The sequence below is a fragment of the Coenobita brevimanus genome, chromosome 51 (assembly GCF_032717465.1).
Source record: "Coenobita brevimanus isolate Jiangsu-jjx chromosome 51, ASM3271746v2, whole genome shotgun sequence".
Lineage (NCBI taxonomy): Eukaryota > Metazoa > Arthropoda > Malacostraca > Decapoda > Coenobitidae > Coenobita > Coenobita brevimanus.
In genome coordinates, this window is record NC_137004.1 from 25,107,758 (window position 1) to 25,124,423 (window position 16,666).

The 16,666-nt window shown below is 41.5% G+C and overlaps 1 protein-coding gene across 1 annotated transcript in view; it reads right to left on the reverse strand.

Moving 5' to 3' along the window:
- The window catches only part of LOC145400190 (uncharacterized), a 120,528-nt gene that overhangs the window by 52,058 nt on the left and 51,804 nt on the right, over positions 1-16,666 (reverse strand). The gene's annotated exons all lie outside the window — the stretch shown is intronic.

The window sequence follows — 16,666 nt, forward strand, 5'->3', positions numbered from 1 at the left end:
ATAATGTTTAATTATTTTACGTACCAAAGCACAATACGAAAATTATACCGTACAGTAAATGAAATAAACCATATAATACAGTTCCTCAGAGCGCTTAGGTCTGTGTAATATCAGGAAGATGATGATGATGATGATGATGATGGCGTCTCAGCACTCGCAGTTGCCAATTTTTTCATCGTTCAGTTAATAGCTTGGAGATGCCGGATGTATATGGGCGGATATAGTTGGTTCATCATTGCATCTTTATACCATAACTAACTGTTTAATTGCTCTTCAGTATGATTGGTAACTCAGGGATACATACGCGGCGGAAGTTCAAGTCTACTCATACCTGATTACTCTCAAACGAGATTCATTTGATTTTTTATGCCTGAGTATCCTAACCTGATTATCAGTATGCATGATTATTCCAGACGCTATGCGCCCTACAGTTTGATGGCATTTTGTTATTATGCACTTCATACTACCGGATAATTCACTTCAGCTTACGATCGGCCTCTAGTAGTGCAATGGCATAGTTTTATTGCCACTGTCAGATGTTTTTATTCGACTTAAGGGAGTCCTGTGGCAGTAAAAGGGTTATAATATACCTTCATTAAACCCTGAAGTACGCTGACTTAGTTTACTATATTCCTCCCACCTTCATATGGACTTCATGAGCTTCAAGGGAGACTTCTGGTAGTAAATTCTTTCCAGTATTTCTTTCATCCTTCTCACCGCCAAACTGTTTTATTTGGTGCTGGGGAAACCTCTCATACTAAAGAGGATACAGTCATATATGCAAAACGTCGATTTTCTCACACCAGGAATACACCGACTTCTACTCGATTTCCATTACTTGATTATAGAATTCCCAGAGGTCTTCCCTGCTGCCTGGTTCGGAAATGATTAGTGATTTTCTTTTAAGGTGCGGCAGTCCGACACGCAGCACTCCCACCGGAGATTTATTACACTGCGAATTCTCCCGGATTTAGCAGTTTGAACCAGGTGAAGAATTTAAAGACACAGCAGAGAGAAATTAATCTCTCTCTCTCTCTCTCTCTCTCTCTCTCTCTCTCTCTCTCTCTCTCTCTTCAGCAGTTGTTCAGCGGTGCCCGGAGGGAAAACTGTTAATAGTGTTTCATGGATTATTATTATTTTTTTTTGAAACATTAAGTGGAATACCCATGAGAGACTTGGGAAGCTTGTAAATGAAGCACGTGTTCGTACTGTTACTGAAAGTGACGTGCAGAGAAAAGGAAATTCACTCTGTGTTTGTAAATCCTGCCAAAACTGAAATCACTGAAGGCTGCTTAAGTGATCTGATAGTGATAGCAGTATAGTACGTAAAATAGACAGTATACTTCAAAGGAGGTGATGGTTAACTAACAGGTAAGGACTTTTGATCACTAGATAACAAAATCAGTCGCAATTTAGGCAGGGAGATTCGAGAAGTTAGATTTCGTTAAAACACATTTCACTGCTATTCGCCGAAGTCCATCTATATATTATAAAAACATTCCTACCATTACCAAGGCGCCAATTGTAAATGAGATATTGCTGGCATATCAACTGAGACAGGTCTCGCGACCACATTGTTAAGTCTGAAAAGGTGAAGGTGTATGCAAGTTCCTAATATCTGACGATTATATATGGAGCAGTTGCAATCAGTGGATGAGGTCAGCCTGCATGCCGTGTTACTGAACTCTTTTAGCAGTGATGAGAAGTTAAACTCGTGTTACTCTTAACGAGGGTTTCACTAACGTCTTTAACCAACTGCGGCTTGCCTGCACTCTCGCCATTTGTGCGTTTAGTGTCCAGGTTGTGATATGCGAGAATGAGCTGCATGGGACTGCTGGGTCGCAGGAAACGGAGTCGTAGTCTTGGCTGTGGTTGTGGTTATAATATGAACTGTACTGTGACTTGGATTGTAGCTGTTATTGTTGGAACTGTTGTACTACTGAGTATAATATAGGTTGTGGGTGTGGTTAGAGTCATAAGCAAAATATATGAGATACTGCAGTGTTGTCATGGTCAGAGGAGATCTTAATTCAACAGTGGATTCATAGTGAATATTGATGATGATGATACTTGTTGCATGTATGTATGTATGTACAGTATGTATTGCAGCAGCCGCTTTCCACACGCCTGATATGGCCGTCAATTCTACTTTAAACATCTGGAATTAGAGTGCGTCACAGTTATATTGAATCAGCAATGATATATTCCAAAAAACTGATTTGTTGCGACGTGCTTAGTGTGATTTGAAGGTACAATTTTCTTCTCTTCCGTCCACAAGTTTTTAAATTTTTCTTTTTCTCTGGTTTCTATTTTTTATTCACTCTGCTGTACAGTCGAAAAGAAGAAAGGAGCACTCCTACAGTGCAATAACCGCATGCCCCCAAACTGGTCTAAAGGGTAAACATATTACTTTCTCCTGTGACCATGACCTTTGATGAGCGTTCTCAAAATCGAACCCCTTTGTTCTTGTCATATCTTCAGTCCTTCCACAGAGTTTGATTTGAATCAGATAAAATTGCAGAAATTGACTTTGCCCTTGATCTTTGATGTACTATTATAAAGGTCATTAGTTTTACTCGTTACGTTACTCTCAACCCTTTCACCAAGTCAGGCTAAAGTCGGATCAGAATTGTTTATTTTGTTAGCCATCACTCAGACGAGACGAAATTTGACCTTTCCCTGTGACCTTGACCTTTGAACAACTGTTCATAAAACTGACTCATTGTCGCTCTTGCGTGTATCTCAATACTTTCACAAAGTTTGGTCTAAATCGGACAAACACTGTTTAGTGTGATTTTTCTATGTCAGCATTTGATCTAGCCCTGTGACCTTGACTTCTGACCTGTTGTCCTCCAAAGCTTTAGATTTCCTCTTTGGCTAAGCTTCACCCTTTCTACTAAGTTTAGCTGAAACCGGATTAAAATGTTTTGAGTTACAGAGTATATATATATATATATATATATATATATATATATATATATATATATATATATATATATATATATATATATATATATATATTAGTGGAGAGAGAGAGAGAGAGAGAGAGAATCATTCCACGTAGAATAATCTCTCAAGCAGTATAAAATCATCTAAAGTTAGCATCGTACTGAAGGAGTTAACGATACTTCTTTTCCTGTTTGTACAGTCCCTGTTTGCTGTTTCTGTGGGTTTGAACAAACGAACCGAGACATCACTTCATCATCCCGTTCACCAAGAGGACTTTTTTTTTTTTTTTTTTTTTTTTTTATTTTACAGTCGTTCTTATGCAACTTGGCAGAAGCTTTTCCTACTGGCAGGGGTTAGGTATACCTTCATGATCTCATTCCCTGCTAAAATTCTCTCTTGAGCTGAACATAGGGTAATCATCTGGAAATTTAGTAACAAAAATAAAACAGTGAAATACGTCGTCTGATTCAAGGGAAATTCTGGCGATGATAGGAGACAGTGTAAAGAAATGTTGTTCGCAACATTTTTTTTTAATCAGTTTTTTACGCCCAAGGGGCAACAAACCTAGTAACAGGACCATGAGGCCAAGTACAAAAGAACTCGTGTTTCGCAGGGCACTCCGTTTTGTTATATAGATACTGTAAATGGAGTTTACAATACAGGAGTTGGCATCCACCAAAGTGTGGATGTCTCACGAGAAGGATATCTAAATGGTTGTCTCTTAAGTAGATAATTACATACATCAGTCAGGGACTGTCCTTGAGGTAATAGGTCCCTGACTGAGGGACACTTAAAGGCAGTAATGCTGAAGATTGTTGGCGTTAGGACGGTCACATAGTTTGCAGAAGTGAGGCACGTCGCCTGCCTCAGAGACTTGCCAGAGTGGGCGATATCCTAGCCGAAGTCGAGCAGACAAAACATTGTGCCTGCAAACCGTAGCAGAAGTGGTAGCAGCAGTGGTGTGGAGTTGAGTTGGTGTGTGTGCTCGGGCAGAGCGACGTAGCCATGACGATACTATACGTCACGTTCCTAGCACTGCGAATGGGCAGACACAAGAACATCCAACCAGAGGGTACTGGCCAAGTGTATGGGTTTTTATATCAAAAATACTGACGAAACCCAAAACTCCTTTAAACTCCCAGGTGACACTGTACTAAAGATATGTCTTACTATAGCACTCTGCCAAGGCTGGAGGGTGGCAGCTACCTGTATCCTTCAGAATTTCTTCAAAGTCAGGAGAGCTTTCTTATGGGTTTGCTTACTTGCCGTGAGCACTTCCGAATCCCTCAGTCGCAGCAGTACACTTACATACTACAGAGCACGAAGAAGATAGAGATATCTCTCTCGTGTGACCAGGCTTACCTAACCTGATTTTTTTATCCTACAGGTTTACAGCTATTGACTGTAGTAAGATGGCACCCAAAAGCAGAAGACAGCAACCATATTCACTGACTCTTACTTGTTACATATACATAGTGGTCCATATACTGCATTGCATTGTCAACTGTCGTGTGAATTAGGAACAGTTTAGTCTGCTGATGACGGTGTGGGAATTGGTTATCCATGTACAGTATGTTAAATGACACAAGCAGGGGGTAAATTACCAAAATGTACTGATTGAGATAGACCAATGATTGACGTATTTTTAACTGATTAATTTATGAAAGGTACAATAAACACGGGTGATGCTGACTGAAAGCTTCCTCAGTACACAAGAATTCGCCATCAAGGGGGAGGGGGACAAAATACATGGATAACCCTGTGTGTACTCCAAAACATGCATTAACTTCACCCTAAAGCTGAAAGAGGGATCTGACTTTCTAATCTAAAGTGACCATTTCCTATTGCAGTCTGGAAAATTTAACTTGAACTTCCATAGTCAGTCCCGGCTCATGTGGTTTACCCCGATTGCATACAAGGTGCATGTTATAGTACACTACAAGTGCTCGTGGGCCCTTCGGGCCGCTTGCACTTGCTTTCGGAGGGCTCTCACGTTTATGTGCCGTTCTAGTGTAAAGTTGTCACTTGGATTTTTTGCAGCTAACCAATTGATCGTGTTATTTGCAGCTTCAGGAATGGAACCCAAGTTGTATGAACGCAAGTCCGAAATACTTTAGTTGTACTTGTGGGCAAAAAGTTCTTCGGAGATCCTATGCCGGACACTAAAAGTGGCGTTTTTTTTTTTTGTTTTTTTTGTTTTTTTTTTTTTCCCCAAAATGTGATCGCTCATTAAATTATAGTAAAGTTTTTCAATCATGATGGGACAAAGTTTTTTCACATCAGTGAAATTTTTGCGGTTTCTGTGCCAGTCTTGGTGCGATTTGAATGAGTAATTTCGGCTGCCCAAAACACACACACACACACACACACACACACACACACACACACACACACACACACACACACACACACACACACACACAACACACACACACACACACACACACACACACACAACACAACACACACACACACACACACACACACACACACAACACACACACACACACACACACACACACACACACACACATGGCTACTGCTATAGTATATTAGAAGAGTCTGATTATTAAAGGTAAAGCTGACTTTGTCTATTAGCCTATTGCCTGATAATGTATTCTATGGAAACTGGCTCAATTGAGATGATCTCCAGGCATATCCGTCTCTAACCCGCCGCGTGCCAGCTATTTTTTAGCCTATGTGTCACCTCCATGCCGTGTATTTTTTTACCTTTTTTTTATTGGCTAAAATGATAGATTTTGATATGAAAACAACGAATTTCACCATTACAATGCTCACCGAAGCTCGGAGATGGGTTTTATTGAGTCCTGTATACTCATATACAGGTATACCCGCACTCTCACGCTCACATCGTAGGTGAGAGAAAGCCGTTTTCTATGTAAAGTATGCTCAGGTATTTATGCTGGGAAGGTATAGCAATGTTCAGTACACTTTTCTGATTACTTATTACTTCATCATATATCACAATTTGCATATCTTTCTCACTGTGAATGCATTATCTTACACTTACTTGAAGATAGGTACAACCTAACTTCATTATGTACAGTTCTGGCACTTACAAGAAGGTATTTACAACTTGACTTCACTATATAGTCCTTACACTTACAAGAAAATATTTACAACATACACTTAAGTGAAAATATTTACAAAATGCCTTCACTATGTACAGCACTAGGTGAGGCACACAGGCAGAGTGAGGCAGAGTGAGCGTGAGGGGGGAAGCGAGTGAGTGTATGGCCATGACAGCTTGGGGGATGGTAGAGGAACAGTTACCATACATGCCTGCCGATTTTTACCCGGGAATCTTGAAAAATGCGGTCACAGTGATATTTTTTATTTTCAACCATTTTAAAACGGCACTGGCACTGGCTGCGGAATTATGTCAGACAGTTTTAAAACGGCCCTGGCAGGCGGCGGGCTAAACAGTAACACTCCCTCCTCCCACAGCACACCACTCTCCCACAATTACAGTACTGTATTCTCCAACCTTTTCACTCCACATTGTGCTGGGTCTGAGTATCATTCTTCATTCCAACCATCAATCTCACACACAGCTAGTCATCTCTTACTCAGTCATGTCACTTAACGATAATGGCCAGACAAATACTATTCAATGAGAACATGAGTTTCTGGCCTAGTTTTTGCTGTATGGATCCGTTAATCTTCATCATCATCATTCTTCATATTCCCTGCTACATTCCTTCTTCGTTTTCATTTGTACCGTTTGTCTTTGGATCCATTCCTAATCTTCAGCATTACGGTAACGCCTTTATGCTCTTGCTACCGCTTGATAATTTTATTTAGATTTTAAGAGACCTCTCATAATGAAGTGTGTGTGTGTGTTCCTTTCCTGGAAGTCATGTAATTCGTACCTGGCAAGCTATGACAGCAAGCCTATCAAGAGGCGGTCTGGCTTCTCAGCTATGATAAATTTGTGATGCTTGATGGATGTGTAGTGCTTCCTTGAATTACAGAGCTGCAAATAGCTGAATTACGAACAAGCAGCTGAGAGATGGGCTGGGAAATGAATGCATTGGTGATGTGATGCGGAGGGGAGACGGATGTGGTTTGTACACGTGAAGAAAATAGCGGATGAATAGTGGATAAAAAGATGAACGTAAATGTGAGGGGTTATATATATATATATATATATATATATATATATATATATATATATATATATGACGTCACCATTTTTCTCTTTAATGACATCACCATTTTTGTCTCTGATATAATCTGATGCTTTCTAGTTGCATTTTGCTTCGGACCCGCTTCAGAATTTGTCTTTTTTTGATGGTTTCTTTGATTTCATCCATCTCTCTCTCTCTCTCTCTCTCTCTCTCTCTCTCTCTCTCTCTTTTGTTGATAAGCTTACCAAAATCTGCACTTTCTGTTTATTTATTTTTTTTTTTTTACCCCTTTTCTGCTTTTCATGACCAATAACGTTGTTTTTGAATACTTGTTAGCTGTGTGTTTTAGCTTTCCCTACTACCTCCGCTTATTCCTTTAACAGTTTTGTTAGTCTACCGTTCAACTCATCATTGTCACACTCGGTATAACTCAGAGCCTGTAATGTGTTCTTTATTTCTAACTGAAAGGCAGCTTTGTTTACGCTTGCTTTTAGTGGACATACCATTTATATTCCAGTACAGACATTTAAGGCAAGAATGGCCAGTTACTCGTCCCTGTGAGGGTCCTGAAGATAACACAACTTCGAGTGAATGGACTGTGTGCCTCTGTAAGTTGTGCACATTACTCTGAACATGTACTTCATAAGGTTATTTTTATAGAGTTTGTCCTGCTTGAGTTTGTTTTCTTCCTTTAATTATAAAAATCATGTACAGCTAAGTTGGATGTTTGTACTTACCGCCTTTTGTTAGGCGAAGAAGGAAAGTGACTATGTTTCCGTCTGGCCTTTTACCTGTCTGTATGTGTGCTGTTAACCCTTTGCATGTTTTTTGTTTTTTTTTTAGTTTTGTTCTTGCTATGCCAGACTTCTCGTAATGAAGGGGTAAATTAAGGCAGTATGACTCCAGTTCGAAATACCTATCCGATTATCTAAAGGTAACAAGAACACACTATAAACAAGTTTTCGTAATGAAAGGTTTAAGTTTTATATAAGGTCCGCATATTCCTGCATTCATGCAAAACATTCTCTCTCTCTCTCTCTCTCTCTCTCTCTCTCTCTCTCTCTCTTGTTACCCGTGACCGTCTTATTTGCGACTGATTTAGGTCAAGCTGCAGTCGTGTCTCCCCCACTTGTTAGAGTGGACTCGCCCAGAATACTCACGTTCGAAAATCACGTAAATTATCCCAGTATTATCTGACGTCAGCACTCGTCACTCATTGCCATAAAAGAATTAATGTTTTATTATAATTAACATTGCGGATGATTTGTATAGCTTATATGAGGTTGAAATCGGAAAGGGAAAATATAAATTCTTGCCCATGAAATTCGAACGAGCAGGCCAGTCTTGAGTAAACAGTGCCGAGAGATGGAACGAGTGAGTGAAAGTGTGTACACAGTGAAAGTTTTGGACCGAAAGGAGGTCGAGGCGGAGCTGGTGAGGTCAGGGAAAGGTGAGTAGCAACTATTTCAAGGTCAGGCAGAGAGAGAGAGTCAGGGTGAGAAATGAGGAGCCGCTAAATGTCCTCAATCTCACGGATGGAAAGCGGGGGAGACGGCTCGGTCTCATTTCTAAGTACCGCACGGTACGGGCTGATCTGATTCCATTCGCGTTACACTTTCGACTCCTTCGGAGAGATCGGTGAACCAGATACTGTAGCTTGCTGCCTGTATGCGATAGTCGTTTTAGTTGTGATATTTAGTTTTCATCTGCTATGCTTTAAGATCCCCATTGAATCACACTTTACAGAGGGCTATTGCTGTGATACATTAAAAGATTTGTACAGTACGTTTCGTTTGGTGGAATGAAGCTTATGATTCAGAAACACTCGTTCCGTAGCCAAGTTCCAATGATACCTTTGAAATTATTTCCTTTTCTCCTCTTTATACCAGTTTAGTAATATTAGCTCTATATGCACTGAAATTCAGGGCGGTAATCTCGTTGGGTTAGGAAAGTTAACTAACACCTTCTCCTTGTTGGTTTATTTGTGTTTCTGCCTTGTTACTGTATTCGTGTGTTATTCATCCAATCTGTGTCGATATTAAAAGGATGTAATAATGAAAAAAGGAGGATATTAATGGGCAGTTGCCATCATCTTCCTCCTTTGCCTTTCTTCCTCCTTTGTCTCTCTCCTGTCTTCACATCGCCCCCTCCACCTCCCCTCCCCTCCACAAATCATCCCTCCTTCGCTTCCCACCATCCCTCCCTCCTGTCTACCCTATCCGCATTCCTTCCCTTCCTCCCTCCCTCCCTCCCGCTCTCTTTCCATCTCTGCTCGTTCTACTTTGCCAACTCCCACACTTTCAGACCCTTTCTCTCCCTCACTGCCTCTGTCACTTCCTCACTTCCTTTACTCATGGGCTCTCACTCACTTGTTCCTTTCTCTCAGGCCCATTTCTTTCTCACTCATTTTTCTTACGTTTTTACAATCCCATTTCTGATTCATCTTTCACTTTTTCTTTTCTTCCTTTACCATTCCTCCCATTCATTATCACACTTTTCCATTCCTCTCTTGCACCTTCTTTTCTCTAGTCCTCATTATTTTCTCAATATTCATTTATCTCCCACTTATATATCTCTCATCTCACACTTTTTCGTTGCCCACAAACTCACTTTCCCCTCACCTCACCTCTCTTACTAATTACCCCCCATGCTTTCTCATTGCTCTCACTCACTCTTCTCTCACTTCTACTCCTTTCACACATTCCCATTATGTCACTTACTCCTCAGACTCCCATTTCCTCACTTACTCCCCACACATTTCTTTTGCTTACGCCTTTCTCAGTTTCCAGTTGTTTTCACCTATTCCTTTTATTTTTTCAATTTCTTTCACCTTCTCACGTCTGGATCATTCACGCTCCTCTGATTTTCTCATTTCTCTTTCTCATTTCTTCCTCAGGTTTCTCACCCAGTATTCTCTAGCTTTAATTGCCTCTCACTTTCTGCCTCTCACTTCAGTATTTTTCCATTTCTCCCCCACAAATTTATCTCACTTTCTCAATTCTCTTACTTTTTCTCGTCTCTCATTTTAGCACGCATCTTACGCTCATTTATCTCAGTTCACTCCTCTCACTTTCTCAGTCTTTCTTCTCTTTTTTTCATTCCTTTACTCTCTTTTTTTCCCCCGTGCTCGGTCACCCTTAGCTCCTTTCTCTCTCCTGTTATCATTTCATTCTCAGTCCTTATTTATTTTTTTTTTTCACTCCCTTCTCACATTTCTCACCCATGTCAATACTCTCTCTCTCTCTCTCTCTCTCTCCTCCCTCATATTCACTTCTTTCTGCCCTTTTCTTTCACTGTTTTTCACTTCCTTTCCCCTTTCTTCACTCCTTCCTCACCCCTTTTCATTCCTTCCTCACCTTCTTCACTTCTTCCTCACCCTTTTCCCTCCTTTCCCACTCCCCTCCCACATTTCCTCTCCCGCCTTTCTCTCTCGGCTAAATTCATTCACAGCGGAGAGCGACCCTGAAGTTTTAGTGGCCTGGGAAACAATAAAGAAAGGTCACACACACACACACACACACACACACACACACACACACACACACACACACACACACACACACACACACACACACACACACACACACACACACACACACACACACACACACACACACACACACACACACACACACATTCAGGGACTCATACTCATGTACATGCTTGCATACACACTGCACAATATGCACATACATGTAAGTACACACACACACTCGCAGTTATATACACACATGCATACATAGACACACGCATATTTACACACACACACACACACACACACACACACACACACACACACAAATAAATATATACCTACACACATAATCTTCAATCCTTGCAGATACAAGTGTTCAAGTATTCATTATAACAGATTCAGTGCCCTACAAGTGGAGATAAAGTACAGCCCTGGTACTGATAGTTGTGGTTGCAGTTAAGGTAGTGATGATTGTGGTGGTGATTTTGTTTGTGGTTCTGGCAGTAGCTATTCCCTGTTCACTTAAAATAGGCCTAATCTTGCCATTGCTCCATCTTGAGTGTTGAGTTGTATTAGTATATTGACACTAGAATATGGTGCTAATCGCGGAAATGTATTATGGGGAAAGGATGTTGAGCCTTTGTTTTTTTCATGCTCGGCCACTGACGGGATGTGCTCGAAAAAGGACGAAAAACTCCACCTTCTTAATATGAATGATCTATAATAGGGGCTGCTGTAGTGGTGGTAGTTGTGGCTGTGTGTGGGTGTAGTTGTTGTGGCTGTAGCTGTGGTTTTGGATGTCGTTGTAGCCGATGCAATTGCTTTTAGGGCTTAGGGTTGTTGTAGTGATTTAGGTTGTAATTGTGACTTTAGTTTTATTGAGGTAATTGTAGTTGTGGTTGTAGGTGAGATTATAGTTATCACTGTATATATGATTGTGGCTTTAGTTATTCTGGTAATATTTGTTTTAGTTATAGAGGCTATGGTTGTGAGGTAATGGCAACAACTACAACTTTTCACACTCACTTTCGCAAACATTTGGACCACTTTCTCCTTTACCTTCCTCCCCCACCGGGCTCATAATGGACTCGCTCGCCATCACACACACACACACACACACACACACACACACACACACACACACACACACACACACACACACACACACACACACACACACACACACAGTAAGGAGAGAGAGAGAGAGAGAGAGAGAGAGAGAGAGAGAGAGAGAGAGAGAGAAATAACTCACTGGGAGGATGAGTACCCATCAAAACCACAGGCTGACCACATTAAAGCACTGTAGGGTAATCACGACCCTTGATATATCGAGTTCAGTCCAGGCCAGGCTGAGTGAGGGAGGTCAAGGTCCCGATGTTCATTTGCTGTCTTGCTGGCTAATTACGACCTTCCATGAATCCTGTCCTCCTGATTATCTGCACGTCTTGCCTTCCTGTCTGTCTGTCTGTCTTACCTTCCAAATGTTGGGGCATAATGGTAGGTCAAAATGAATGAGGGGAATGGAGGTAGAATTTGATGGTGGGAAGTGAATATCAATGTGATTGTCGTAGACGACCGCAGATTGGCACCAGTCAAATACGGAAGTGCTAGTTGTCCCTGACGATCGTTGCACATATTGTGCCATATTATACTGTTCGTGTATTTGATGATCTAGGTATGAAATTTATTTGTCGAATGTTCCAAATAGTCTGTGCAAAATATTTGTGAAGAAGGGACAGTGAATGATAAAAATTATATAATTTTTCAACGAACGGTATTACCTATGCATTTTCTTTTTCGATGGTGACGCCAGGGTACAAAGAAGTGCACCTACCAAACGTTATACATTCTTCTTTATACCTAACCACAGCGACCCACCAGCTCCTCTACTTAAGTGCTAAACTAGTTTTCCTAGTGCATAATGTCTACCATTAATTTGCAACCCGCTTATAGACTGATTAACCTTATTGTTTGTTCATCCCTGCAACTGTGAAACTCTCTACCCACCCCACAACCATCTTATACATCCATTTCTCTCTGTCTTGGCCAAATAAGCTACCCCCTCCTATACCAAACTGCCTACTTGCCCATCTACCTGCCTATCAGCCTACATAACAACTTTCCTGATTAGGCAGTTTATCTAATCCTCTGATGTACTTACCTGCCTAGCAACATGTTGCACCTAACTGCTAACCACACGACAGTACTGTACCTGCTTCATTGTCTTTTTCATACATGACTGCTTTGCAAACTTAGGATCTTTTTGCCTTTCTACTTGTATGCAGTCTGCCTGTCTATAGTCTCACCACTCTGTCCTGCCTGTCTATATTTCTCACGATCCCTTCTTGCCTGCCTTTAAGCCACAGCACTTTTGCTTGCTTAACTGTATGCCTCACCACCCTTGCCCGCCAAACTTTATACCTCACCACATCTGCCCGACCTTTATGCCTCACTACCCCAGCTACCTATATGCCTCACTAGCCATACCTATATGTCTCACCACCACTGCCTGCCTATATGTTTCATCACCGCCTTCCTATCTACTAATATGCCTCACCACCCGTGCTACCTATATGCTTCACTATGTTGTTGTTGTTGTTAAAAGATTCCCTGCACCTATAGTGCAGGCCGGGCCATACATTAGCCCGGTCAGTGGGGTATGGGCTGGTTAAAAAACAGTAAGGGGGGAGGACAGGACCTGGGGATTGCCCAGCACACACGTCCTGTCTCCTGGCTGGCTTTGTGGTGTGTGTGATGCTTCACTAGCCATACCTACCTTTATGTCTCACCACCACTGCCTACCTATATGTTTCTCCACCGCCTTCCTGTCTACCACTATGCCTCACCACCCCTGCCAGTCTATTTGCCTCACCACTGTGCCTGCCTACATGTATACCTTACCATCTTTGCCTCAACACCCTTGCCTGTCTGTGTACCTCACCACCCATTCCTGTTACCTATATAGGTGACCATTTCTGCTCATTTACATGTCCCGCCACCGTGTCTGCTAATCATCCAATATGCCTCGCCATCTCACTGCCAATTACAGTTTCCCCTAAAAATGAAAATAACTCTGTGCCCCATCAGAGGGAGGGGGGTGGGGAGGGCGAGAAGGAGCAAGTCAATACGGAAGGAAGGAAAATAGGAGCAAAAAAAAGCAAATGGATGAGAGACATTGAAGATAGAATGAAAGAGGTAAGAGAATGGGGAAAGGGGTATCAAAAAGTCGAGTGAGGAAAGACGAATACACGAAGAGTGCAGAGAGAGAGAGAGAGAGAGAGAGAGGACTGGGGGAAAGGAGGAGAGACGAACCAACCAAAAACAAGGCAATGAACAAGAAATAAGTAAAGAAAAAAAAAAAAACACTGGAGAGAGGGAGCCAGGGAGCAATTTAGGGGAGCAGGGAGGTAAGGTGCAGAGGGAGGGCAGAGTGAAGACAAGATTGAATGACATGAGGTGAGTGAGAAATAGACACGAAGCAAATTATAAAGAGACGAAGTAATGAAAAAGGAAATGAGTTAAAAAATAGAGACAGAACATTTTGCGGTTGTACGAAGATAGGAAAAAGAAAAAATGGAGACCTGATTGAAGGAAAGGAAAATAAGAGAGAAAAAAGAAAATGAAATGGAGGTGAGTTGAAAATATGACAAATGGAGAATGGAAGACAAAGCAATTCCTGGGAGCAAGGAGCTGAGGAGGCGGGAAAGAAAGGAGACAAAATTGGAGGAGAGGAGAAGGAGAGAAAGTTTGGTAAGAAAGAGGAGAGAAAATGCTGTGAGATTGAGCAACGGAGGTGTTGAGGGTTGGCGGGTGGGAGGGGAAAGACTGAATGAATGAGAGCGAGAAGAAGACGTCGGGGAAAAGTTAGAGAGAGAGAGAGAGGGAGGGAGAGAGAGAGAGAGAGAATGATACAAATTCTCCTAATCCATCCTGACCAAGTGCGTTTTAACATCCTTCCCAATGCCTGACATCATTACGGACGTCACACCATGCCGACTTGGTCTCCAAGTCGAGGCTCACTCCATAGTGCCGCTGAATATGCCCGTTTGGGTCGGTCGTAACCTTGATGCTTACACATGCATACATACGTACATACATGTATAGGTATATCGGGTATGTGTTTGAATTTTATATATAAATCCAGACACTTTAATCCAGTATGGGGTGGCCACAAATAAATTGCCTTCATGTCGCCCTACCCCTGCCATTCCGCTGCCCTCCCCTCCAACTCACACACTCCTCTCTCATTTACCTCTCCACCCTTCCATCTCATCCTCGGTTTTCTCCTCCCTCTCACACCACCTTACACTCCATGTTAGTTTCTCGCTCTCCATCTTCTCCACATGGCCAAACCACCTCATTGTATTTCTCCTAACGCTTTCACACGCGCGCGCGCGCGCGCACACACACACACACACACACACACACACACACACACACACACACACACACACACACACACACACACACACACACACACACACACACACACACACACACACACACACACACACACACACACACACACACACACACACACACACACACACACACACACACACACACACACACACACACACAGAATAGATAGATATACTCGTAGATAGACAGATATACAGACAAGGTGTCCCGGGAGTTGACGTACTAACTTGGGAAGGAGATTCCTGAGGTCCAAGACATGAATGTTCTATTGATGTAGCCTGTGTCGAATTTGCAACGATTATAGTGTAAACAGTATGTGCATCTGAATGGCTTGAAGGAAAGAGTTGTCCATTTCCACTCTATATTGCAGTCCTCTGTATTCTGTATTTTTAGAAAGTTCATTGTGTATTAATATTGCTTAGGGTTTCATCAATAAAAACACTGCAATGAAGAGTAAAGACAGTGGCAACATGAGGTGGAAATTGATCATTTCTTCCTTTACCACCGTTCATATTTAAATGCCATTTACTCCTTAATTGTTGCAAATCCGACATATGTTTACAGATTTTTTTCCCCTAAAATAACCTTACGAATCATCTCCTGAAGTTAGTACTTCTCCCAGGACACCCTGTACGGGTATATATATCTTCATCGTGGAAGATCGAATTACGTGACTAGAATATTTGCTTGACATTGATGCAGCACAATTGCCTTCATTAGTATGTTCACAGTCTTACATACCGTGACAGCAGCATGTGCAACCATACAACTGTTTTCCAGCAAAACTTATCAACATCACGACAACACCTAAACCCTGAGACCAGTTTCAGTTGATAGTAAGGCGGCGGCGGGCGGAAGTAAGTCGCCGTCCATGGCTGTTGTTGTTGTTTTCTGGAATGCCGTGATTCCCATTATAAACTGAAATATTTGTGTGGACGAAACTTCATCCCGTGACAAAACTGATGACGTCACTCTGAGATGGACGTCAAAGCGGACAATTGTGCCAGGCTTAAGGCAGATTTTTTTCCATGTCAGTAAAACTGGTAGTTGTGGGAATAATTCATAAAAAAATAATCGGCATATTTGATTTAAGGTGTACATTGTAATTCCCTTCAGTATAACAGGTATCTCTCAATTTTATTAACCTAATGTAGGCAATAATAAAATAATAAGTACACCACTATAAGGACTCCTTTATGTTTCGCTAACAAGACTAATGACATTTTTTATTACCACATCCACTCTTGCAATTTTGTAAGGGGAAAGACATAATTATTTAATAGGTGAGCATTTAAATTACTTCCTTCTGGCCAGCAGGCCGTCTCAGTACGGGTAACTGCCCAGCGTTTTGCAGTGTCCCCCTGTGTTATACTGAAGGCTATTCAGACAAGGCTTACAATGTAGTCTCTACACTGTAACTTATATAGTAAGAGGTAGACTTGTATTATATATTTCTCTCTTTCACTCCCGCTTTCCTTCTGTCTGTGTGTTTAATTTTATATATATATATATATATATATATATATATATATATATATATATATATATATATATATATATAATTGTGTGTGTGTGTGTAATATTTTAGTTTCCCCGTGAGTGTCATATTTCCGTCGCTTCCGTCGTCACGAGGGAGGTATTTGGTCGTCTAGTACGCATGTACTGTGTT